The sequence below is a fragment of the Phoca vitulina genome, unplaced genomic scaffold (genome assembly GCF_004348235.1).
Source record: "Phoca vitulina isolate PV1807 unplaced genomic scaffold, GSC_HSeal_1.0 scaffold15, whole genome shotgun sequence".
In the NCBI taxonomy this organism is placed as follows: Eukaryota; Metazoa; Chordata; class Mammalia; order Carnivora; family Phocidae; genus Phoca; species Phoca vitulina.
Window position 1 is genome coordinate 25,866,529 of NW_022589718.1, and position 26,585 is coordinate 25,893,113.

General features: G+C 39.0%; 1 protein-coding gene across 2 annotated transcripts in view; it reads left to right on the forward strand.

Moving 5' to 3' along the window:
* The window catches only part of ENPP6 (ectonucleotide pyrophosphatase/phosphodiesterase 6), a 118,717-nt gene that overhangs the window by 56,023 nt on the left and 36,109 nt on the right, over nucleotides 1–26,585 (forward strand). The window lies entirely within an intron of this gene.

Genomic DNA, 26,585 nt, shown 5'->3' on the forward strand with positions numbered 1-26,585 from the left:
AAAAGATGCACTTTGAGGTCATTTTCAGAAATCATTATGAACAAATACAAGGCCCACATGCCAGGGCCTAGAAGAAGGAACAGATTGGGTATGCTGCCTTAGGGACCACCTTAGACAAGTCTAAGGACCATCAAGATGCCTGTTACCCCAGCGCTGTAAGGGCCATCTTCCATGGTAGCTGGTTAATTTAACTTCCTCTGTCTTGGAACTTGAGTTTTTCATGCTCTGAAGAGCACATATCCCCCATCATCTCTCCCCAGCTCCCCACGTGCTGCCTCCTCTACACATGATCTCCTGCCAGTGGCCTTTCAGATAGCAGTGGGTGCCATTGTGCATGAAGGTAGGGAGTGGTCCTGAAGGGAGACAGCTGCCCTATTTTAGACCTCTCTCTGCAGCATTACAGAGCGTTATTCTGTATCTCCTCCTGGAGGATCTGGCTCCTTCAGGATAATAAACAACTTGAAGTTACATATCTCTGAGTATCTAAAAAAAAAAAAATCTCAAAGCTAATTTGCATGTAAAATATCATGTTCTCCTCCAAAACAGCTCCTTAAGGGCAAGAAAGGTCCAATTGCTTCTTTTGATTCACAGTTTAACAGCTAATGTGATGTGACAAATATGCCTTATGATCAGTTTATAGTGTTAACTATTGGGAGAAAAGAAGCTGAAAAGAAAGTCTCCTAGGATTTCCTCAGCGACCTAAATGAAGATGAGCTCAAGATCTGGCTGTGTTGAAGTCTTGATAGAAATCGGATGAATAGTCTCTTCTCAGACACTGTCTGGTCCTTCTAGGACCTTCTAGGCTGGATACCCAAATAAAGGCTCTCCAAGAGCTAAGTGTCTCTGAAGCCCCTGCTTCCTGACCCAACTCCTGACCCAACCAGGAGTGCTCTTGCACCCCCCAGTTTTACTGGCTGCCAGCTGAGGGATCAATGGTCACTGCTATCCTTTCTCCCTCCACCTTGGTCCCCTCCAGCCCCTCCACACAGCTAACAGCCCAGTGAGCGTTCATTTGTCTCTACAAGATTAAGTGAAGTACAGTGGCGTTTCTTCTAAACATGACTTGATTTTATTTTTCTTCTCAAATCCTCCTCTTCCTTCTCCACTTCCCACAGGACATTGTACAGACCTCTGGATGAGGCCTGGAAAATCTTCATTGCTCCAGTGAGCTGTGTTATGACACTTTGAGTCTTGCTGTGAAGTCAATATTTAGAAGTGCAATTTAGATATGGCAGAAGTTCAAGTTTTTCCTGTCAGGTAGACAAAGCAGCAGACGGAAAAATTCGTCAGTGGTGAAGAGTCCCAAATAGCCCACCTCAAGTCTCGAGAAATTTAATATTGTAAACAGACCCTTTATTACCCCACCCAATGGTGCCATTGAGCTGTGCAGGGAGAAGCGTACCATGGGAAATGATCCCCAGCCCTAAATCAAATATTCCTTTGGGAAGCCCAAAGAGATCATCCAGGAATTGTACGGTGCGGGCCTAGCAGTGTTCTGCAAAGGAAAAGGGCTGAGTGTGTGTCATTCATTAACTTTATCTCCTATTCCATCCCTCTGGTTTGAGATCAAAGAAATTTTACTGAGGGGGAAGGGAAGAGGCTCTGATACTCACTTCATAGTAAGAGCATCCCAAAGCAGAGAAGGGTGGAGGAGGAGGAAAAATGAGGGGAAATGGGAGGATAAGGCAGATACCATGTGGAAACCGAGTTTGAGCTCCTTGGACAGCACATAGGGGCAGTGGTTTTAAGTTGATTCTTACGGCTGTTGTGAAATCCCAAAAAGGAATAAAGATTAGCAACTTTTTAGGAGTCTCTGGTTAAAACTCCTTGGAATGTTTGAAGACTCTGAGTTCTATGTCTTTTATCATGCATTTTGCAGTGTGAACTCCCTACAGCCAAACACTCAGGGGGACTGGGGAGCAACCATTCATATGGCCCTGGAGAGCGCTGGGTGCAGGCCTGGGCTCTTCTACCGACCTCTTCCTGTCCTGTGCAGGTGTTCAGATAAATAGGGCACCTTCTTTGTAGGGAAGGACACGTTTCCACCTTGCTTCCCTTTCCTACATTCCAGAGGTGGGCTGGGTGGGGACTTTAGGGGTGAGTATCTAACTGAGCTCCTACCAAGCAAGGTGATTTCATCTGCGTAAGTAAGGAGACATGCATTGGCTATTGATGGAGAATATGGATTGTTCACAGCCTCTTCCCCTTTCCTGCTGTGGTGGGTTCCTGACAGCCTTCAGCTGGGCTGAACTTGGTTGCATACACGAAGGCACAGGGAAGATTAGGGGCCCAGCATCAATTATACAAATGAGTGAGTTAACGTTATGAATGGCTCAGTTCTTTGACTCTATGAACAGGACTCCAAATATCTGAATAAAAACTGAAATTCTTTTTTCAGACAAATATTTGACATTGCAAATGCATGGGATCCAGAGTTGCACTAAATTTTCCAATAATATCACCAATTTAGCATTAGACTTTAAGATGTATGTAACTTTAGAACACAAAGAGGCCCTCGTATGTAGTTTGCTCATTCCTATACTTGTAAATCAGGACCTCTTTAGGAAACTCATCAAAACTATGGATCCCCTTTGCAGAAAAACACACCCTTGCAAACAACACTCATAATTTTGTCCTCATGTAATACAAGAAACTACAATGATGAGGATTGGCAAAAGGTCTTTGACATGGCAACACACATATATCTAATCTATAATTGATTTGATTTTTTTTAGTGTGATAAAAACATGTGTTAAAAATCACGGAAGTACCAAGCGGAACTCAAGATCCTGTAATTAATCTTGTCTGGCTAGAATGGGCTTGGGTCAAAATTCTCTAAGACTCTTTGGGTTGAATTCACCTTGAGTCATTTCCTTTGTTTGTCAGGAACTTTGGTCAGGTCTGCATCCCTGATATTTCTGTCTGTGTCAGCAAGAAGAAGATTATGAATTCTCATTTCCAGTTGGAGGTTGTCTCTAAGACGTGATCTTCAAAAGCGTTCTGTAGGACTTCTCAGCATCAATGATCTCTGCTGCAGAGAAACTGAGGAGGTGTTGCCTATCTGGACTACTGCCAGCGGGAGCAATTCCTCCAGTGCTGGAAAGTTTTCATAGCTGCCCAACCACATGCAATTTCCTCTCGGAGGCTAGCATCTTGGCCAAAAGAGCTCACAGTTTCTCAGCAGCATCCATGATGGTAATTAGAAAGCCTTAAAGAGAAATCCAGGGATGAACTTCTATTCTTCACAAGTCATGGCAAATCTATTTCTTCATAAAACATCTTAAAAGGGTGTGACTCCAGGCCCTGAAATCTGCTCTTAGGAGACAACTATGAGCAAAACCAGATGCAGGCTCTCCTCACTCCAACTCCCCTCCCTCCGGGAACTCACCATCCCATGGAGAAGGTAGATGATAAGCTTATACTTGCCCAAATAAATGTAGAAATCCACTTGTTAAAAGTACAATAATGAAAAGTAGATTGCATTATGACATCATCTAATAAGGGATCTGGTTTCATCAGATGACAAGAACTAACACCTTGGGTAAGTCGGGGAGTCAGTGGTAAGGAGCACCCAGGCTGAGGGAACAGCAGTATTAAGGTCTGGAAGGGATGGGAGAAGCAGCAGGCTCAAGAAGGGAGGATGGATGTGGTGTGGATGAGATGGAGAGAAGCAGAGGCCAGGCCAGGTTCTGTGGGCCGAGCAGGAGAATTTATTCCTATCGAGAGGAATAAGAAGTCACAGGAAGGCTTTGAGGAGGAAGGAGGCAGTGTCATACTTGCATTTTGACAAGACCACTCTGGCTGCTACATGGAGAATGGAATGTGACACTCCGAGGGGATGGAATAGTCAGGAGGTTATTGTACAGATCTAGGAAGGAGGTAAGAATAGCTTAGACCAGGGTAACCCAAATGGTGAGAAATGGAATCACTGGGGACATATTTAGGAATTAAAATCGCCAGGACCTAGTGATGAATTGAATTTGGGATTGAGCAGTGACAGGCATGACACCTGGTTTCTGGCTGACAGAACTGTGTGGGTGGCGGGGCAGCTGGAAGATGAATGGTTTGGGGGCAGAGGAACGTCAGCTCTGAGTTGACTCTGAGACATGTGGACAGGGCAGGTCTGGAGCTCAGAGAAGAGAGCTGGAGGTACTGAGGTGTGGTTCGTGGCGGTGGCATCAGCGGTCCTTGATGTTGTGTGGGTCAGAAGCTCACCTAGGGAAGGAGCAGACCTGAAAAGAAGAGAGGGTCCCAGACACAGCCTTGAGGAAATGAATGGTCAGATGGAGGTGAGCCTGCAAAGGAAACAAAGAAGGAGTAGCTTGAGAAGCAGGATTACAAACAGAAGAGTTGTGGAATGTGTAATAAAGAACAGTGATATCCCTTTATAAAGGTGTCTAATAAGAGGCTTGCTCTCATCTGAGAGAGGAGGGAAAGGTGTCACTGAGAGAGTGACTCCAGTGGAAATCTGTTGGCATGCACTTGTTACTGAAACCAAAGGAATAAAATGGTTTCAAGATGGGAGTGGCCATCATCAGTGCTCACTGTTGAGGGATATTACAGGGACTGCAAAGAGCATCTGGATTTATTATCAGGGGCATCGCTGGCAAGCTCTGAACTTTGTAGGAATTTCATCCCCTTAGCATTTTCTAATTTAGAATAATAATTATTATTAATAGCACAGGGTACGCTTTAATTTCTATCTATTGCAAAAGAGTCTCGATTTTAATAGTAACAATGATTATTATACTTCATCTATAATTGGTTTTGAAGAAAACAAAATATACAAATAATAAAATTTGGCATGATTTCTCCCACAAAGACAATTTTCAGTTAAACAGGAAAAGATGATGAAAAAAACCCAACACCTCTTTTTCTGGTTACTGACTGCTTTGAATGCCATCGAGAGTTGATACATGCTAACGAGAAACAAAGCATATTTCCTCGGGTCGGGAAGCAGACCAGAGGTCGGCAGTTACCATCCGCCATGGCTGATGCTGTGATTATACTACACACAGGGTATTGGATGAGCATGTGGGATGGATTTCTAGTAGGAGCATTTGAGGCAGAAGAAAGAATCGCAGTCTTTTCAAAGACAAAGCGAGCTAAGGCATGTCATCTTTGCAGAGCTACAATGGCTCTATGGACTATGGTGGGAGTGAAGAGATATAAAACTTGAAATGGCCAGATCTTTATATGCTATGTAAAGGGATTTGAGTTCTAGGGGGCAGGGTATATTATTAAGTTAATGTCAATTGCAGAAACAGATAAGTCCCAAAGTCTCAGTGGCTTCACCCAATAGAAATCTTTTTTTTTCTTTCTTCTTTTTCTTTTTTATTTTTTTAAATTAACATATAATGTATTGTTTGTTTCAGGGGTACAGGTCTGTGATTCATCAGTCTTACACAATTCACAGCGCTCACCATAGCACATACCCTCCCCAATGTCCATCACCCAGCTACCCCATCCCTCCCACCCCCCACCACTCCAGCAACCCTCAGTTTGTTTCCTGAGATTAAGTCTCTTATGGTTTGTCTCCCTCTCCGGTTTGGTCTTCTTTCATTTTTCCCTCCCTTCCCCTGCGATCCTCTGTCTTGTTTCTCAAATTCTTCATATCAGTGAGATCATACGATAATTGCCTTTCTCTGATTGACTTTTTTCACTTAGCATAATACCCTCTAGTTCCTTCCACATCATTGCAAATGGCAAGATTTCAAATTTTTGATGGCTGCATAATATTTCAGTGTGTGTGTGTGTGTGTGTGTGTGTGTGTGTGTGTATCTCACATCTTCTTTATCCATTCATTGTTGATGGACATCTTGGCTCTTTCTGTAGTTTGGCTATTGTGGACATTGCTGCTATAAACACTGGGGTGCAGGTGCCCCCTTGGATCACTACATTTGTATCTTTGGGGTAAATATCTAGTAGTGCAATTGCTGGGTCATAGAGTTAGCTCTATTTTCAACTTTTTGAGGACCCTCCATACTGTTTTCCAGAGTGGCTGCACCAGCTTGCATTCCCACCAACAGTGTAGGAGGGTTCCCCTTTCTCCACAACCTCGCCAACATCTGTTATTTCCTGACTTGTTAATTTTAGCCATTCTGAAAGTCCAAAATGGGTGTTCCTGACCAGCAGTTGATTCTCCAAATAATGAAACAGACACTGCTGGGGACTGAAATGTGTCCTCCCAAATTTTGTATCTTGGAGCCCTAATCCCCAGTATGGTGGTATTTGGGTGTGGGGCCTTTGGGAGGCAATTAGGTTTAGATGAGGTCGTGAGAATAGGGCTTCCATGCTGGGATTAGTGCCCTTAGAGGAAGAGGAAGAGACTAGAGCCCTCTCCCTGCCACACAGTAAGAAGGTGACCCTTTGCAAACCAGGAAGAGCTGCCTCACCAGACACCAAATCTGGTAGCACCTTGATCTTGAGCTTCCCATCTCCCAGAACTGTGAGAAATAAATGTTTGTTGGTTAAACCACCCAGTCAATGGTATTTTATTACAGCAGCCTGAACGGACCAAAGCAGAAGGGAAGGGGGGAAGATGGAAAAGAAGATAAGGAAGAAAGGAAGTATGAGAGACAGACATTACCCCAACATTTGTTAGACCTAATGAGGAAGCAAACCTGCTGGGAGCAAGGCTCTGGATTACTGCAAATCAGAACAAGGCAACTGGATTTTCAGGGCTCCTGTTCCTGCCATCGTTAGGACTTGGAAGTCCTGGGTGCTCAGGGCTCACTGCCGCACTCCATCCACCTGATCTGGCCTCCTAAGCCACACGTCAGCCACAAAGCTCCCTGAGCCCTAACTCGTCCTATGTACCACCTGCCTTCCATTCCCTCAGTGCCCCTGCTGTCAGCTGGCCCCATCGAGAAATTTCAACTCAGGCTAATGATGGACAGTATTTTAGTCTAACAGCTCCCAGCGCCCTGCTAATTTAAAGGAACGACTAATACAGGAATGATAGCCTTCAAGGTAGAACCCAATGAGGAAGAAAGTTTTGTTTTGCAGGATCAGGTCAGCGGCCTCTCTCTGGGCTGATTTGGGCATTCTGCCAGCTCCAGAGCTTGTTTGGGGTCAAGGTTAATTCCCACCGAGAGCTCCATCTGGCCCAGAGCTGATGCTGGTGTGGGAGGCTCAGAAGCTCTGCAGGGCCTCACCATCTCCCTTTGCTTTCTGCGTTAGTCTGGGCACTGAACTCTGACCTCAAGCTGTCTGGGCAGGCTTGGCTGCCCCAGCGAGGACCCTTCTTACTGTAGACAAGGGTGGATTGAGCATCTGAAGTAAACTGGGCACTTCACACACATCCCTTTATCAAATCCTCAGAACAGTCATGAGAAATGACTGCTATTCTCCCCACTTTACCATGGAAGAATGCAAGCTCCAGAGAGAACATGCAGCCAGAAAGCAAGTGAGCTAGGCTGCCACTGGGGCTGTCTGACTCCAAGTCCCAGGCAAGGTCCCCTGCCCTGGTACCTGAGCTTCGGCCAAGGCTGGGGAGGGTCTTGTGCTGCTGGGGCATCCACTGTCCCTCCCAGGCTTGCCAGCCCAACTACCCAGAGCAGAGCTGGGATTCAGGGGGAGGGGGCCTGACAAAGTGAAGAAAGGGGCCCAAAGTTGGTACTCCTGTATTAAGCCAATCCTCAGTAGAGAATGCTGGAATCTTAGTTTTTGGTGGCTGAGAACAGTCCTGCAGCCATTTCTCCTAGGTCTGTGCCACAGGTTTTGCTGGTCCCGAAGCCCTCCAAGTGGGCAGGGGGGCCTAGACACCTCTATGCCTTCCCCGGGTGGGTCGGCAAGCTGCTAGCTGTTCGTCAAAGAGATTTCACTGTGTTGGGACAAAGAAGCAGCACTTTTACACCCCCTCCCCGAGCTCTTAGTGTGTGGGGAGCTCTGTCCCCTCCGTCCTTCCTGCTGTGTTTCCAGCACTTCACTGAAGCACTTGGGAAACCTCAGGGAAATTTAAAGAAAAGAGCCAGAATGTGGCTCTAAACCAATTCAGCTCCTTCCTTGCTGTGGGACCTGGGGACAGTCACTTAATCTCTCCGTGCTCCAGTTTCATCATCTAGCCAACAGGAATGACCATATGTACCTCTTAGGCTTGTTGGCATGTGACATGAGAATAAGACATGTAGAAAATCTGACCAGAGTAAATGTTTAATCGCTGTAATACACCTCTTGCCCCCAGATTTTAAAAAGGGATCTTCAGTTTGTACCGACTTTAAGTCACATAGGGAGAACCCTCTGATCCAGGTTACTCTCAGCCCAAAATAAAGCTGCAAGGTCACATCAAGAATTCAAATATACATTTGCAGCAAACATCATAGAGTGATATACAAGCCCTACTCTAAATCACTAAGAGAATTCTGGGACGGGTTATAAGGTCAGTAAGGAACGGGTGGAGAGTGTTTCCAGGAAAGGAGTAGACAGAGGGGGTTGACCACTGGGTTATCAGAGAAAGAAAGGGCAGAGCCTGTCTTTTGATGTCTCAGAAACCATGGACAGGGTTAGCATACACAGGGCCACATGCAGAGGGAGAACCTAATGCTGGGCAGTGTGGCCACTGGACTGGTCACAGGCTGTTTGCCTAAGGATTGCAGAGAAGTGACTTTGCAGGGCCCACACAAAGCACTCAGTCCTGGTCCCAGATGTTCCTAGTTCCTGGTTCCTAGTTCCTGAGGCTCAGAACCACCTCAGAGGTTGGGGAGACCAAGGTTCCTCCAGTTATATGGAGTCTTATTTGTAAGACTTGGCAATCACAGCTCGGATTTGGGGGTTGGTGGGGGTGAGGGATCCCTGGATAGGTGCTAGAATTCTAGCAAACTAGCTGACAGGGCTGAGCTGCAGTAAAGGGCTTGTTGGCATCTTGCATCTTAAGTAGGTCCAGTCTGCTGCGATCTAAATGACAAGAAATCACCTACTCAGAGAAAGAGACTGTGGGACTACCATGTGTGCAGAAGCCAAGATGGCTTCCTTTGGGGGAAGCATGATGTCACTGTAACCATGTAATCAATCATAAGATTTAGATAATCTTGAAGCAGGTACCCTTGACCCAGAGACACTGCTGATAGCTTATATGGGGGGGCATCTGGGGCGTCATTCCAGGAGTGGTCATTCATTCCTCACCTGGTCCCACTTGGGAGGAGTGCAGTCCTTGACCCTGGGCCAGAGATTTTCGCCATCTAAAGCTAACTAACAGATGCAGAGATTAAAGCTCCACCTTTGGCTTCATTATGCCTTGCTGTGGTTTCACCACCGCCTTCCTAACGCGGGGACTCAGCTTGGGTTAAGCATACATTCCTTCTCACCTTGGTTTCCCATTAGTCATCTTTTATGCCCAGTGAGTCATTTTCAGTTGAGTTTTTGGAATCTGCTCTAATGGATGAGTTGTTTCTCATCTCATTTGTCTCCTGGGCTTCCTTTCTGCCCCTGCACACAAAACCAGTATTCAGTGGCATCCTGTACTCAGGCCAACCCACTGCCCTCTCCCTACATCAGAAGAGAGCTGTCACCAGAGGTCTCCTAGATCTGTGGGCCAGGCCAACCCTGGGGAAAGGGTCTCTGAGATCAAAGTCCACACCTTCCCCAAGGACCTGTTCCCACAAGCTCCTGTGCCTCAGATGTATTTTCTTGGAAAAGGTTACATGTTTCTAAGAGAGTTAATTGGCTTAGCTGTTTTAATAAGCTCTCTTGAGACATGTATTCAACAGTTGTACACCTGCCTCATATCACATAAAACGCAGCTCACAGGGGTTATTGTTACAAGCTGTGTCAAATTTGGCAAGCTGAGCTGCACTTGGAAGGCGAGACCTGTGCTCTTGGAAGTTGGAGAAATGTGATTTTTTATGGGCTCAACTTGGTGGTCCTTGGAGAGAACTGCCAGGAAGCAAGGATCATCTAGGAAAGCAGTGTGCATAGTAGAAAAGTACCACAGCTGGGAGAGCTGATTACTAGCTGGCCTGGAGACCTTGGGACATTCACTTCTCCCATCTGAGGCCCTTGATTTCTTTGTAAAATAAAGGGGTTTGATGTAAGACTTTCATGAAGGGCTGTGAAGGCTGTGAGTTGTGCAAGGATGCCACATCCATGGGAGCATCACTCACATTATAGACATCGGAGATTTGCATATTTATTTTGACATTTTGGCCCGTGGCAGTCAAGTGTTGGTGTGACAAAATAGGTGTATTCAAAAAAGTTTCTGTTGGATGGTAGTTAAGTGTTTTTAAAAGGAAATGCCTTTAAAAAAAAAATCAAGCATGGGGCGCCTGGGTGGCTCAGTCGTTAAGCGTCTGCCTTCGGCTCAGGTCATGATCCCAGGGTCCTGGGATTGAGCCCCACATCGGGCTCCCTGCTCAGCAGGAAGTCTGCTTCTCCCTCTCCCACTTCCCCTGCTTGTGTTCCCTCTCTCACTGTGTCTCTCTCTGTCCTATAAATAAATAAAATCTTAAAAAAAAAAATCAAGCATGGGCTTAGTGGTGACCCTCTTTGTCCTTTAAGTTCCCTCTGACTCTATATTTTCTACTCAGGATATTTTTATTAGGTTGTAGAAGAGGATACTCATCCAGTGTGAGGTTGGAATATCCATCAGGAAGGTGGACTCTAGACAGAGATAAGATGACGTCCTAAAAAATGAACCGTAATTCAGGGCAATTCCTTTCAAAGTTCCCTGGGAATAGTGAGGAAACAAGTTGGAGTAAAGCCAAAACATGCCTTCATGGTGTTTGTGAAACCAAAATCTTACTCCAGAGTTCCTGGTTGATTTTTCAAACTGTGAGATCCAGGCCATTGCCTTTGTTTCCCCACAGATCCCTGTGCAGAGATATAGAAATCCTGTTTCCCTCATTCATGTTGAGGTGACCTACAGTGACCTCCATTGACCAGATTCCACACGGCCCTTGAAGCCATGGAAATGGCCTGAAGGCAGCAGACTCAGAGGTTGAGCAACACACCCACTTTCAAAGATTGGGCCTGTGATAAATCCAGAAAGGCCCACAGACTCCCGATTGGAGAACTATCTCGTGGGATCCACACAACAACCCCCCAACACCAGTCTGCTGATTTCCATCAGATAAAGACTAAAGAAAACAAAATGAAGTATCTACACCAACTCACTTAGGAATAATTAGTCTTGCTGTCTCTAAAACCACCAGTTTCATTAATTTCATGTTCCATTGCATTGTGGCTGTCATCTCTTGCTAGCTTTCTCCTTTGCCAGTCATTTATTCATTCTGGGTTATAAGATTGGAGGTATGGGGAATGTGTCTGCCTTTTGAGGTGCCACAAAAGAAAGACCATTCTGCATGGACAGAACAGAAGGATTGCACTTGTCCCAGTTTCTGTCCACCTGGGTACTAGTTTAATCTCTTCTCAGGGGCACAGGGAGGTATATAGTTTCTATCAAAATTAACTGTGTTTGCAGGACTTGGATTCAGGGCATCTCTGATGGATTGAGATATGATCTTTTCACTCCATCATCTGGATCTCTGATTACCCCAGTAGAGAGCAAATTATAATGCCCCATTTGCTCTGCTATGAAGGTTCTTTCTCTCTCTTTGATCACAGAGCTTCAGTTGTGGGACAACCTAGAGGAGAACAAATTATACAACTATCAGTCATATGTCACCTCCAACTCCCCACACTTTATGCCCAGCTGCTTTCTTGAACATTACAGTTCCCATAGAGTAGAGCTACTGCTGCCTGGTTTCCCTAGTTCAGGGGTCTTCAAACTGGGTTCCCAGGAATTTACAAGAGCAAAATTACTTTTAAAGAAATCACTTCTAAGATCCTAAAGTTTCATGTGCATTGCATATATTGTCTTGACTGAAAACATGCCCTTTCCCTACTTTACATAAGAAAGTAATACCCCTCAGCCATGCAGAACCTTACTAAGGTGCATTGCTCTGATATATGAAAACCTCTAGGTACCAAACAAAAGGACAGTTCAAAATATTGGTGTAGGTGTTGAGGAAGTGAATACATCTAGTGATAAAATAACAAAACTTAAAAAAAAATCAAGTATTTTCTTCTGCTTGCTTTTAAATTATTTAGGAAAAACTTAATTGAGTTGTCAGCTGAAACATTATTTAAAAATTTATGATGATATGTGAATTTGGTATTCAAAGAAGCAGTTCAAAGAATTAAATGACAATGGTACAACAAACTACTTCTATTTCCATCTACTTATTTATGTGAACAACTCTCTTAGCACTTAGACTTAATAGGAATAGAGTGGATTCTGAACTTGTCTTATTCTAGAGATCTAGAGATCAGTCATATTCATCCATGGATATATGAATTGATTTTTGAAAGCATCCCTAATCCTTTCATTATGAGATGCATTTCTCTTTTATTTTATTTGAGAGAGAGAGCAAGAGAGAGAGAAAGAGCATGAGCGGGGTGAGGGACAGAGGGAGAAGCAGAATCCCTGCTGAGCAGGGAGCCCGACGCAGGACTCGATCCTGGAACTCCAGGATCATGAATTGAGCCAAAGGCAGACACTTAACCAACTGAGCCACCCAGGCGCCCATGAGGTACATTTCTAATAAAATGTAACTTTTTATGTTTAAAAATTATTGAGATCTGGTGTTTCACTTGGTACAAGGACAGGCTAAGTTGTATTTGAAATAACTCTTCTCTTCAGCAACAACTATAAAGGAGGCTGAACTATGTGTGCATATGTATGTTCATAATGGGTCAGAGGCATATTGAGACCTAGAGAAGGAGGTATATCTGGCAATTGGTACCATGTCTCCTCTGCAGTGAAATACTGATCTCAAAAGCAGTTGAGAGGCCAATAAACTGAACTGAGCTTTTGACAGACTCACAGGATGAAAGAAATAATAAAAATTGGAGTTCATAGTCCACCAAGGAGAAGAGATCTAGTAAATATCCCAGACGTTTAGTTGGACAATAAAGGGCAACACTCTAGCAATAAAATGAGCTAGACACAGGCAAACAGAATAGACTTTTTGAGGACTGAAGCCTTCATAAAGAGAGTGGGGAGTTTTGAATCATCTTAACCCATTGTGAATTGAGATGGTCTGCCCATAGCCTAGGTGCCCATTGAAAGCAAAGCATTTGCACTCTAGAAGAAGGTAACAACTATGGAGGGGCAAATGATATCTACAGTTTTTCATATGTAATATGCAGCATTCAATTTTTTAAAATAACCAGAATATAGGAAAACAAGGCTTGACTGAAAAATCAGGAGAAATAAACAGATGGTAAACTTAAACCCACTAATGATCCATATATCAGACATGGACTTTAAGGAATGATGGTAAAAGAACTAAATGACAAAATGGACACTTGCACTAACCAACTAGAATCTTTTTTAAAAAGTAAATCCTAGAACTGAAGACAGCTATCCAGCTTAAATGTGGAGAGGCAAAAGAATGGAAAATGTAGAAAAGAATGTAAGAGACATATTGGGTATGGTGAAAAGGCCACAAATGGATTAGAGACACAAGCAATACAACACAAATAATGTTTGAGGACTTTCCAAAACAGACATGAGCTATCAAATCATAGATTCAAGAAATGCCATGAAATCCAGGAAAGAATATTGTGAATTTCAGGACTGCTAAAAACCACAGATAAGAGAAAATCTTAAAAATTGCCAGAGGAAACTTTTCAAAGGGTCTATATTAAGATTGACAGCTGATTTTCCAGCAGAAATATTGGAATCAAGGAAGGCAATGGAATGGTATCCTCAAAGAGATAAAAAAAAATTATCAACCCCAAATTCTATATCCATTGAAAACAACCTTCAGAAATGAACACTCAAAAATGACTTTTTCTAGAGGCAGAAAACAGAGAATTTATTGCCAGCAGGTTTAGAGTAAAGGAAATACTAAATTCTTTAGGCAGAAAGAAAATGGTCACAGATGGGAGCACAAAGGAGGAAAGAATGAGGAGCAACAGAAAGGGTAAATATGTAGGTAAAGGTAAAATAATAATAGTAATAATAATAATATTTAGATTAAAAATCCATAGAGAATTAAAATACGTGAACAACAGAAGCACAGAAGGTGGGAGAAATGTAAAATTTAAAGCATTCAAACATCTTTATATTTTCTAGTAAGTTACAGAAATGCAAATTTATATTAGACTTCAGTAGATCAATATTTCAATTTTTTGTCATATCCAGGGCCCTATGCCAAGAAGATATTAATTAAAATATATAAATAACAAGCTAATAAAGGCTGAAAATGGAACAACAATAATAATACTTAGCCCAAAAGAAATCAAGAAAAGAAAGAAAACCTATCAAATGTGTGATGAATACAAGACATTTAGTTAGATGGCTGATTGAAACACAAAGATATCAGTAAATACATTACGTTTAAAAGTTTACTTTTTTACTAAAAAAAATAAAAATAAAAAAATAAAAGTTTACTTTTTTACTAATATTTTATTATTTCAATTAATCTCAGTTATTCTATTTGTTTAAAGTTCAAAAGCATGTGAAACCAATTCACATTGTTAGAATAGTGTTTACATTTGGGAGAATAAGGACTAGAAGGTGCCTATGTGTGATAGTAATGTTCTGTCTCCTGATCTGTGTGCTGGTTACACAGCTGCATTCACTTTATAGGAATTCATTGACCTGTACAATTATGATTTATTCATTTTTTGTCTATGTTAAACTTTAATAGACATTTACATTAAAAACAACTATCATCTGACAGGACAAAAACAAAACCTAATATATGCTGCTTATAAAAGGCATACATTAAATGTAAGTATGTGGAAAAATTTTAAGTAATAACATTTTTAAAAAGATATATGACACAAAAAAATTAACCAAGGGAGAGCTGGTGCTGCTATACGAATATCAACCAATGTATACTAAAAACCTAGACTATTTTTATAATAAAGAAGGATACTTTATGTTGATATAAGGTTCAATCCACCAAGAAAATGTAACAATTCTAAATTGTAATGCTCCTAATTGTACAATCTCAAAATAATAAAGCAAAAATTGACAGAACTAAAGGAGTGATAGGTAAATTCACAATATATTGGAAGATTTTAAGACCTCTTTTCAGTAACTGATAAAATAAGAGAAAAAAAAGTTAGAAGGGTACAGAAAATTTATACAACATAATTAACATATTTACCTAATTGACATTACTAGAACACTGCACCCAACAACTGATGAATACACATTATTCTCAAGTGCACAGGGAACATTTGTAAAAAATGACCATATGTTAGTCATAAAGCATTTCTCAACAAATTGGAGAAGTGTGAAATTGTACAGAATGTGTTCTCTAACCACAGTGCAATTAAAGTACAGTCAATAATAGAAAGAAAACTTTAAAGCCTCATATATTTGGAAAATAACCAGAGACTTCTAAATAATTCATGGTTCAGAGAAAAAGGTACAGTGGAAATTTAGAAAATATCTTGAATGGAAGGTTAGTGAAAATACTACATATAATGTAGCAGGATAAATGGGATGCAACTAAACTCATGCTTGAAAGGAAATCAATACTTATATTTGCATATATAGATAAAAATAATGGCTGAAAATCAATAATCTAAGTCTCCATCTCAAAGCAAATTAAATTCCACCAAATGGAAAAAGGCAACAATAACAATAAGAACAGAAATTAAGTAGAAAGCAAACATATGAGAGAAGGGATTGACAAAGCCACATTTGTTATTAGAAAAAAATGAGGGGCGCCTGGATGGCTCAGTCGGTTAAGTGTTTGACTCTTGATTTTGGCTCAGGTCATGATCTCAGGGTCATGGGATCAAGCCCCTTGTTGGGCTCAGCACTCAGCACAGTCTTCTTGTCCCTCTCCCTCTGCTCCTTCCCCCAGCTCCCACTCTCTCTCTCTTAAAATAAATAAATAAGTAAATAAAATCTTAAAAAAAAAAGAAAATCTAATAAAATGGGTGAAACCTTGACAAGGCTTATCAAGGAATAAAAAGAGAAGACACAAATAACCAATAATAAAATGGAAAAGGGACCATCAACATGGAACCTACAGACATTAAAAAGCCAGTAAAATAATATTATGAAAAATGTTATGCCGATGTATTTGAAAATGTAAATGAAATAGACGGTTTTCTGGAGAAAAATTACCAAATGGACAAAAAGAAATAGAAAATTGGAATACTTTTATATCTATTTTTAAATTACATCTTTAAAATCCTTCCCTAGGGGTGCCTGGATGGCTCAGTCAGTTAAACATCTGCCTTTGGCTCAGGTCATGATCCCAGGGTTCTGGGATCAAGTCCCACATTGGGATCCCTGCTCAGCGGGGAGTCTGCTTCTCCCTCTCCCTCTATTCTTCCCCTGGCTTGTTCTCTCTCTCTCTCAAATAAATAAATAAAATCTTCAAAAAATAATAAAAAATAAATAAAAGCAGAATACCCCAGTATTAGATGCCTCCACTAGTGAAGTTTTCAAACATGTAAGGAAAAAATAACACCAATCTTACACAAACTCTTTCAGAGAATGTATAATGATAAATCACATCCATAATGAAGTCAGCATAAGCTTGACACTAAAATGTGACAAGAAGAAAGTTATAGGACACCTTTTTCATGAACATAGATATAAAAATTCTAAACAAAATATTTGTAAACTGAATCAATCAATACATAAATAGAATAATATATGCCAACCAAATTGGGTTTATTACAGGAATAAAAGATAGGTTTCATATTTTAAAATCTATCAATGTAATTCACAGCAGCAACAGAATAAAAGTAAAAAAAACACTTGATCATCTTAGTAGATACATAAAAACTATTTGATAAATAACAACAACCATTCATAAAAAAAAAAACCTCTTAGTAAACGAAACTGGAATTTATTAGAATGAACTTGGGTAACTAGTAAAATACCTCCTTAATCTGAAAAAGAATATCTACCAAAAACCCTATAGCAAACATAATAGTTGATAATAAATGGGTTCAGGAATGAGATAAGGATGGTTCCTACCATGACTTCTATTCAAAATTATATTTAGAGGTCCTATCTAGTTGGGGATTGTGGTGCGGAGGGCAGGGGTAAAAATAAAACAAAAAGAAGAACAAAATTGTCATTATTCTAGATGACTCTGCAAAAATCCAAAAGAATTCATGTTTAGAGTTAATGAGATAAGTCTTTTGATATAAGGTCAACATTTTAAAACTATTGTATTTATATATACTAGGAACAAAAAGTTAGAAAATGAAATTGAAAAACCAATATCATTGGGGTGACTGGGTGGCTCAGTTGGTTAAGCGTCTGCCTTCGGCTCCCGTCGTGATCCCAGGGTCCTGGGATCAAGCCCTGCGTTGGGCTCTCTGCTCTGCGGGGAACCTGCTTCTCCCTCTGTCTGTGGCTCCTCCTGCTTGCGCATGTTCTCTCTCTCCCTCTCTGTCAAGTAAATAAATAAAATCTTTTTTAAAAAAACAATATTATTTACAATAGAATCTAAACACAAAAAAATAAAGGAATATATCTAACAGAAATGACTTGAGAATTTTACTTAGAAAATTATTTAGAGAAATGTAAAAAGACCTTAAAAAGTGGAGGAATATATTACATTAATGAATTGGAAATCTTAATATTATATCAACTTTCCCAAAGTTTGATCTACAGATTCAGTGTAATCCCAATCAAAATTCCAGCAGCTTGTGTGTGTGTGTGTGTGTGTGTGTGTGTGTGTGTGAATTGTGTATGTCAATTGGCAGGTCAATTCTAAAATTTATATGGAAATGCAGGTTCAAGAATAGCAAAAACAATCTTGAGTCAAATGAATAAAACTGGAAGATTTACCCCATTAAATATAGACATTTTAAAACTACAAAAATGAACACAAAATGGTATTTACACAAGAGTAGACAAATAGACTAAGAGTAAAGTTTAGATATTCTTTTTTAAAAAAGATTTATTTATTTATTTGAGAGAGAGAGAGCATGAGAAGGAGGGGCAGAGGGAGAGGAAGAGAGAATCAGAAGCAGACTCCATGCTGAGCACTGAGCCCTACCCGGGGCTCCATCTCACAAAACTGAGATCAGGACCTGAGCCAAAACCAAGAGTTGGATGTTTAACCTTCTGAGCCACTGAGGCATGTCCCTACTTTATATACTTTTGAAACAGACCCGCAATACCTGATTTATGACCAGGGAGACAATTTAGAGCAGTAACGAAAGATGATCTTTTAAAAAAAATTATAAAACGTCTATTGAATGTGTGTATATATATATTCAGACTCCTATCTAACACTATCCATAAAAATTCTAGGTAATTCCGGGTGGACTATAGATCTAAATGTAAAATGTAAAACATAAAGCTTCTAGAAGAATACATAGGTGAATATAATATCCTCATGACCTTGGGTAAGAAAAATATTTCTTAAACAGGAAAAAAATAGCATAACAATATAGAAAAATGACAAAGAAAATAGAACTTCTTGGGAACTTCTTGAAAATTGGGAACTTCTTGAAAGGACATCATTAAGGGCAAAAAGAATTCCACAGAGTGGAAGGAGGTATAACAAAAAGAAGTTCGTATCTGGAATATATGAACAACTCCTACAAAAAACAGCCAACTCAATAGAAAACTCTAGAAGATTTGAGCTGCCACTTTACATAACTGGGTATCCCAATGGTCAATAAACATACGTAAAGATCCTCAACATCATTGTTTATTAGAAAAATGAACAATAAACTGCAATGAGATAACTCTACACACACATGGAAAATGGTTCATTAAAAAAACTGACAAATCCAAGTGATAGTAAGGATGGATCAGCTGGAAGTCTCAAAGTGTTGGTAGGGGCAAACTAAAAAAACAGCTTTGAAAAACTCTTTGGCATTATCTAATAAAGTTGAACATATGCATACCCCCAAATCTAGCAATTCTACTCCTACATATATTCCAACAGAAATGCATACCTAAATGCATCAAAGAACATATACAAGAATGTTTATGTCAGCATTATTTAAAAATTTTAAAAACTGAATAGTAATACAATAGAATTTTTGTACATTTTTGGTTTCCTATTACAAAAATAATATTTATTTTAGTAAACTTGGTTCAGTTCAATAAACAATAGTAAGAATTAAAAGTCAACCACAATCCCTCTGAATCAGTTAGGAATTGTCTGCTGTAAGTAATAGAAAATCTAGCTAACAGTGAACAATGGATACACATATGGGAATTTATTTGCATCACAAGAAGTACTTTATGGGGTTCATCTGCTTAACAGCCTCATTGGAGGGGGAGACGAACCATGAGAGACTATGGACTCCAAGAAACAAACTGAGGGTTTTAGAGGGGAGGGGGTGGGGGGATGGGTTAGCCCGGTGATGGGTATTAAGGAGGGCATGTACTGCATGGAGCACTGGGTGTTATACGCGAACAGTGAATCATGGATCACTACATCAAAAACTAATGATGTAATGTATGGTGACTAACATAACATAAAAAAAAAAAAGACATAAACCTGAAAAAAACACAAAAAAACCCAAGCTTGTTATACCCTTTGACTACATTTTAGCATATTTGTTTTTTATCTTCACACGTGTTACCTCATGGTTTCAAGATGGCTGCTGCAGGTCCAATGATCACATCCTCACAACCTGCATTCCAAACTGGAAAAGATGGAAAGAGGCAGTACCAGCAAAGCACTTTATCTTTCATATGGAAGCGAAGCTTTCCACCTTTAGCTCCTCAGCAGATCTCACTGCCAGTACGAAGTTATCTGACCATTCCTGGCCACAGGGGATTCTGAGGAAGTAAGATAGCTTTCTTCCTTCTACAGCAAGGGGTGGAAAGGGAGAAGGGAGTTCAGAATAACTTCAATTTAGCCCGAAAGAGTCTACCAAACCAGCCATCAAATTTGTCTTTTCTAATACTCATTTTCTTATATTCATTTCCACTCTTTTTTGTACACAAATATGCTTTAAATATTTATAAAAATGATGGGATGCCTGGGTGGCTCAGTGGGTTGTGTCTGCCTTCGGCTCAGGTCATGATCCCAGGGTCCTTGGATTGAGCCTTTCATCGGGCTCCCTGCTTATTGAGAACCTGCTTCTCTCTCCCTCTGCTGCTCCCCCTGCTTGTGCTCTCTCTCTCTCTCTGTCAAATAAATAAATAAATAAAAATCTAAAAAAAAAATAAATATTTATAAAAATGAGATCATCCTTTACATACTACTTACTAGCCTCTCACCTAAAATATTATGCCAGTAAACACAAACGACAAAATGATTTTAATGCCTACATATAATTTAACCATACCGCTCTACCAAACATTTAAATTGCGTCTTTATTTTATGTTATAAATAACAGCGTAATGAAGATGCTTATATATACAACTTTCTTAGAATATGTTCCTAGAAGTGGTTTGCTAGGCAAGGCATGCATACGATAAAAATTGTGTGAATATCGCCTAACAACATTATTCTCAAAGGACGAGAGGGACTCAGAAATTCACACCGAGGTGTATGGCTCATATTGGTGTTGATCCATAGAGGACAACCAATTTATGGATTGCTAATCAGTATTAAAAAAAAAAAAAAACAACAGAATAGAATAGAACAAGAAAGCATTAGCCTGCATTGTTCATAGTTTGGTGAAACTTTTGTGTCTGCTGTGCGTGTGTTTCTGTACGTGTCATGAAGCAGTATGAGTATTTTGCCACAATTTACAGACAAAACGTTTTTAAAATGTTCGTGCAGATGAGCTCTTCAGGTATGCCTTCTGGTTTTCAGCACTCATTTTTTAATTTCCTTTTCTTGTTAACTGCCTTGATAAGAAATTTTATAACAGTAATAAACTGCAGCAGTGATGGCAACGTTCCTGATTTGCTTCCGACCTAAATGAAAATGCATCCCGTGAAGTTTTGGAAAGTATAATTTTCACTGTAGTTAATATCTAGCGCGTCAGTGAAAGTTTCATTTCCTCTTTACATCAAGTTACATAAGGGTTTTCTTTTTCATTTATAAGGATTAGGATTTATTTTTAGTTAACTGTTATGATTAATTCCTAATTTTATTACCTGTGATCAGACTATATGCATGGTGGCCTATAAAATTTCTGCTTTTTGGAAGTTATTGAGATTTTCTTTGTGGACCAGAATACGATCAGCTTTTCTGTTCGGTTTGATAATATTGAATATTCAATAATAATAAAATAAAATTTTCAATATCTATTGAATCCAGCTTATTGATACTAATATTCAAATCCTCTATCTCTTTAAATAAAACAAGATGAAATAAGAGAGGGAGACAAACCATAAGAGACTCTTAATCATAGGAAACAAACTGAGGGTTGCTGGAGGGGAGGCGGGTGGGGGGATGGGGTAACTGGGTGATGGGCATTAAGGAGGGCACGTGATGTAATGAGCACTGGCTATTATATAAGACTAATGAGTCACTGACCTCTACCTCTGAAACTAATAATACATTATATGTTAATTAATTGAATTTAAATTAAAAAATTCAAATCCTTTATATCTTCATATAGCTATATCTTATATATCATTTATTCTTTATTGAATAAAGAATATTCTTTATTATCGAGTTGTTATTAAAATCTTCCACCAAGATTGCAATTTTGCACTTTATTTTCCCAAGACTACTGTGTGTGTGTTGTGTATATTAATGATATATAAGTAATCATACCTATTCTTTTTTATTTTTATTTATTTTTTATTGAGATAAAATTATATTAAAATTGTATTCATTTCAGGTATACAACAGAATGCTTTGACATATATATGGTGAAATGATTATCACAATAAGTCTAGTTAACATCCACCACCACACATAGTTACAAATTATTCTTTCTTATGATGAGAACTTTTAAGATCTCCCCTCTTGGGGTGCCTGGGTGGCTCAGTCGTTAAGTGTCTGCCTTCGGCTCAGGTCATGATCCCAGGGTCCTGGGATTGAGCCCCGCATCGGGCTCCCTGTTCGGCGGGAAGCCTGCTTCTCCCTCTCCCACTCCCCCTGCTTGTGTTCCCTCTCTCACTGTGTCTCTCTCTATCAAATAAATAAAATCTCTAAAAAAAAAAAAAAGATCTCCCCTCTTAACAAGTATACACATTCTTAACTGTTAATGTGGATTTGTAGCTATTTCAGGTTTCTGACACTACCTTTGGGGTGTTTTTTCGGTTCAGGGGGTGGGTTTCATCTACTCTTTTATATCTAACCTTTCTGTGTCGTTTTATATCAAGTGTAAATTTTTAAAGTATTTGATAGTTGGATTTTGTTTATTTCATCTTCACATTCTTTCAGAGTTTAATCCATTCACATTTATTTTGAAACTAATACAGTTGGTTTTGTCTTGTATTATGTTTTCAGTATTAGTGCTTCCTGGATATTTCCTTTTTTAATCTTTTTCACTTTTCATCTATTTTGATATTAGTTTAATTTTATATGCTTCTTTTTTAGTGATTTGGAAGTTATGCATATATAACTTCAAATCTTTATATTCTAATCTTTAAGTCAATGTCTAGAATGAAACATATATTGACCATCTCTTTCCTCCAACAACAATGAAAATGCTTTTCCTTCCTCCCCTGGCACTCTCCTCCAATTTTTGTTGAAATAATTTGGAACTTTAGATCCAGATTATTACATTAAATTTTTCAATAATATATTTTCTCATTTTTCAATTTTTCAATAGAATATTTTCACATAGCTACATTAATATTTATTACTGAATTTAACTATGTTTTGCCATTTCATTGTTTGTTGCTATTTATTTTAAAACCCCAACTTCTTCATTCTTGGATTCTTTTATTTTGACTTATTTTTCAGTAAGCTTGAGTAAATCTTTATAGTACGGAGAGCATAATTTCTGTCCTTGTATGTCTGAAATTGCCAGATACCATTTTAAAATAATACCTAAGGCTTTGGAGTCAGATAAAACTAGATTCAAATGTCAGCTTTTTCTTGTTCTTGCCCTGTGATAATGGGGAAATCTCTTTACTTTTTTGACTTAGGTTCCTTGTGTGTAAAATGGAGGGACTATCAGCTTACAGGATGCATAAGTTTTATACCAAGTAAAGTGTATTAACACTGGTCCATAGTAGTCAGTCAATAATAGATTGTTATTATTATTATTAATCTTTGTACAATACCATCTTTATTGAACATTATCCACATCTTAATACAATGTTATGCATATTAAAGGTCCTCCATTAAGTTGTATTACCATTTAATACTTGAGATATAATTTACATACAATAAAATGGATAGATCATAATAGTAGCGTTTGGTGCATTTTTTAAAATTGCACGCATCTCTGTAACTACCACCCAAATCAAGATAAAACATTTTCCCATAGTCATTCTTCCTTTCAGTCAGCCACTCCCTGTCCCCAGAAGCAAATGTTTTCTGATTTGTATTATTATAGATTCATTTTGTCTATTCTCAGGCTTCATATAAATGGAATCACACCATATATATTCTTCTGTGTCTGCCTTCTTTTACTCATTGTAAGATTTTTGAGTTACACTCTGTGTGGCATGTATCCATAGTTTACTGTTTTTCACTGTTGAGTAGTATTTCATTGCATAAATATATCAAAAATTGTTTTTCCATTCTCATATTTATGTGTATTTGGGTTATTTCCAATTTGGAGCTATTATAACTAAGGCTACTATGAACATTTTTGTACAAGTCTTTTTGAGGACATATGTTTTCATTCCTCTTGTGTAAATACCTAGGGGCGAAATTGTTGGTTCTTTGGGTAATGTGTATGTAACTTTATAGAAAACTGATGAACAATTTTATAAAGTGACCACATCATTTTATTATCCCACCAGAAAATTATAAATGTTTTAGTTTCTCATCTTCACTATCATTTAATATTTCATAAAAATCTATTTTGATGTATAACCATATCAACTGCTTATATTTATTGTTGCATGATGTAACTTTTTTCCATCCCTTTCCTTTTAAACAAGTGTATTTATCTTTTAAATTTTTTCTCTTATAGATAGTATATATTTGGGTCTTAATTTTTTATCCAGTCTATCTCTGCTTTTAAATAAAGTATTTAGTTCATTTACATTTGATAGTATTTGGTAATTATTGGTATGGTTGGGTATAAGCCTACCATGTTTGTATTATTTTTTAATTTGTCTTAACTGTTTTTATTCATCTGTTGCTCATTTCCTGTATTCTTTTCCATTAATTGAATGCTTTTAGAACTTTGTTATATTTTCTCTATTGATTTCAGATTTTATTGTTTTTTTTTTCCCTAATGGTTACTCTAGACATACCAACATGCATCCTTAACTTATTCATGTTCTACCCTGAATTAATATTTTATATTTCACAATGAAGTTAGAGTTTTTAAATTTTATAATGCCATTTGTCCATTTATACATTCCTTATATTCTTATTGTCATCTATTTTACTTATATATATATTGTAAACCCCATTGTATATTGCTTTTAATTTTGCTTTAAACAGTCAGTGATCTCTTAAAGAAATTTCTTTTATGTTTACCCTTTCTGGCCAACATTTGTGTCATCTGTGGATCTGGTTCTGTTGAATATTTTTCTCTTAATTATGAGGCACATTTAGTGCTTCTTAGTACATCTCATGATATTTTATTATATGCCAAACATTATCTGAAAAAGAACAGTAGAGAGTGTAGCAAATGATATTTACCCTGAGAAAAATTCATGCCTCCTCCTATGTCAGGCCTTTACAGTGGAGGCTAAGTCAATCTAATCTGTAGTTGAGCTGGATCTGGGGTTTTTTGAAGCTTTAGTTAGATTTACTTTGCTACTAGTTTCAAATGTCATGAGGGAAGATAAGGATTATCCCTTTATCAGGTCTTGGAATTTGTCCAATGGAGAACTCTCTGTTCTTCACATGGAAATTTTATGTTGCCTCCTTTTTGAATCACTGAGTTCTTTTTCTCTCCAGCATTGTCCTCAACTTTCTGCAGCTGGGAAGACCTCTCTCCCCTTTGATGTTCTGTCCCTAGCCTTTGATGAGCTGTTGCCTTGCGCTCAGTGGAGGGTTTGTGTACTTGGGGGAAATTTCTCTGAGTTCTCCTGTCCTACCCTTAGCTTTTAGAAAATGCTGCTATGGTTCTGGAATGAGTTAAAATTCATTGTAATTTTTAAGAATAAAAAATAAAAATAAAAAAATGGATCTACTTTGCCACATGTTATCTCTATCTTTACTATAGAATTCTACATGTAACTAATCAGTAAAAAGTTGTTTGTTTGTATCCTCCTTTAACTTGAGGAAAGGGTAAATTTCTCAGGTGATCTATGTTGCTATGCCAATGTTAAGTCCAGATTCATTTTAATCCAATAAGAGGATTAAGAGAATATATGACTGATAATATTAACAAACATAATTCTTATTTAGTATAAAAAATACTGATTGATATTAATGTGCAAACATAAAAAAGTGTGCAGTTTCTTTTATCTGCTAAAACCATGATCAAAATTCCATTACTTGCAAACTCATAATACCCATGTATCAGATATGCCAGAAGAAGATACCTGACCACAGTGTATAAGGCTGCTAAAGTTTTAAAGGATAGGCGGTGTCTTATTTGCTTCTGAATGCTGACACTGAGCACAGAGTAGATACAAAGAATGGCCTTCATACATTGTTGAATAAACAGCTTTGCAAGAACAATAAACATTCACAAAAAACCTTCAACAGATGAAACACAGATATGTAAAGTGCTATAACCAGTCAAAATCCCACTGGCATTTCTTACCATAATGAATTTTCTTCAAGAACTCATGGGCAGGATTTACTCTTGGGTCATCTAGCCTAATCATCTTACTCAACAAACAGGCCTTGGAAGGGGAGCTGCCTGCCTTCTAGGCCTATCTTAATTGTCCTAGATAGCCCTTGCTCTCCCAAGATACCAGGCAGAGAGAGATGAACTCTTCCATGGAGCACTCAGATTTGCTATGGTATGCTGGAGTAAGGAATTCTTGGAGGCTGCCCCACCTTCTTATAAATGAGCTGTAACGGACTAGCAGATATACCCAGGAGTGGGGTTAATATGTTTCCTGACAGAGACGTTCCTTTCCTGCTTACTCCCAACTTGTTCCACTTTACTTACCTCTACCTTGAGAAATCATTTTTTCCTGGGCTATAAGAATGCTCACCATCTTGTCTCCTGGCACTCCTTGTCCAGAGCTTTATTTTGTGTATAGTTCCCCAAACTAACCTTGTTGTTTCTCATCTCTGAACTTTTGCTTCTGCTTCTCTCTTTGCTTGGGATGTCCCTTCCTTCCCCACCTCCATGCCCTGACACATTGGCCAAATGCAGTCTATAAGACTGAGCCCAACCTGGGGATTCAAGGAAGGCTTCCAGGAAGAAATAATCCCTCAAGTAGATGTCCCTCATCTGAGATCCCACACCAGTAAGTGTGCACCTCATTTTAGACTTCACATATTACAATATTTTCCCAAATTTCTCCTCCCACTAGACTAGATTCTGGGATGCTCCAGGATAAAGACCCTGACTGACACATTTTTGTTTCCACTATGTCTGAACACAGTGACTAGTTCATAGTAGGTGCCCAATAATAGTCAACTAACTTAAACTGAGACTTGCTCATACCTCTCCTGCCCTATATT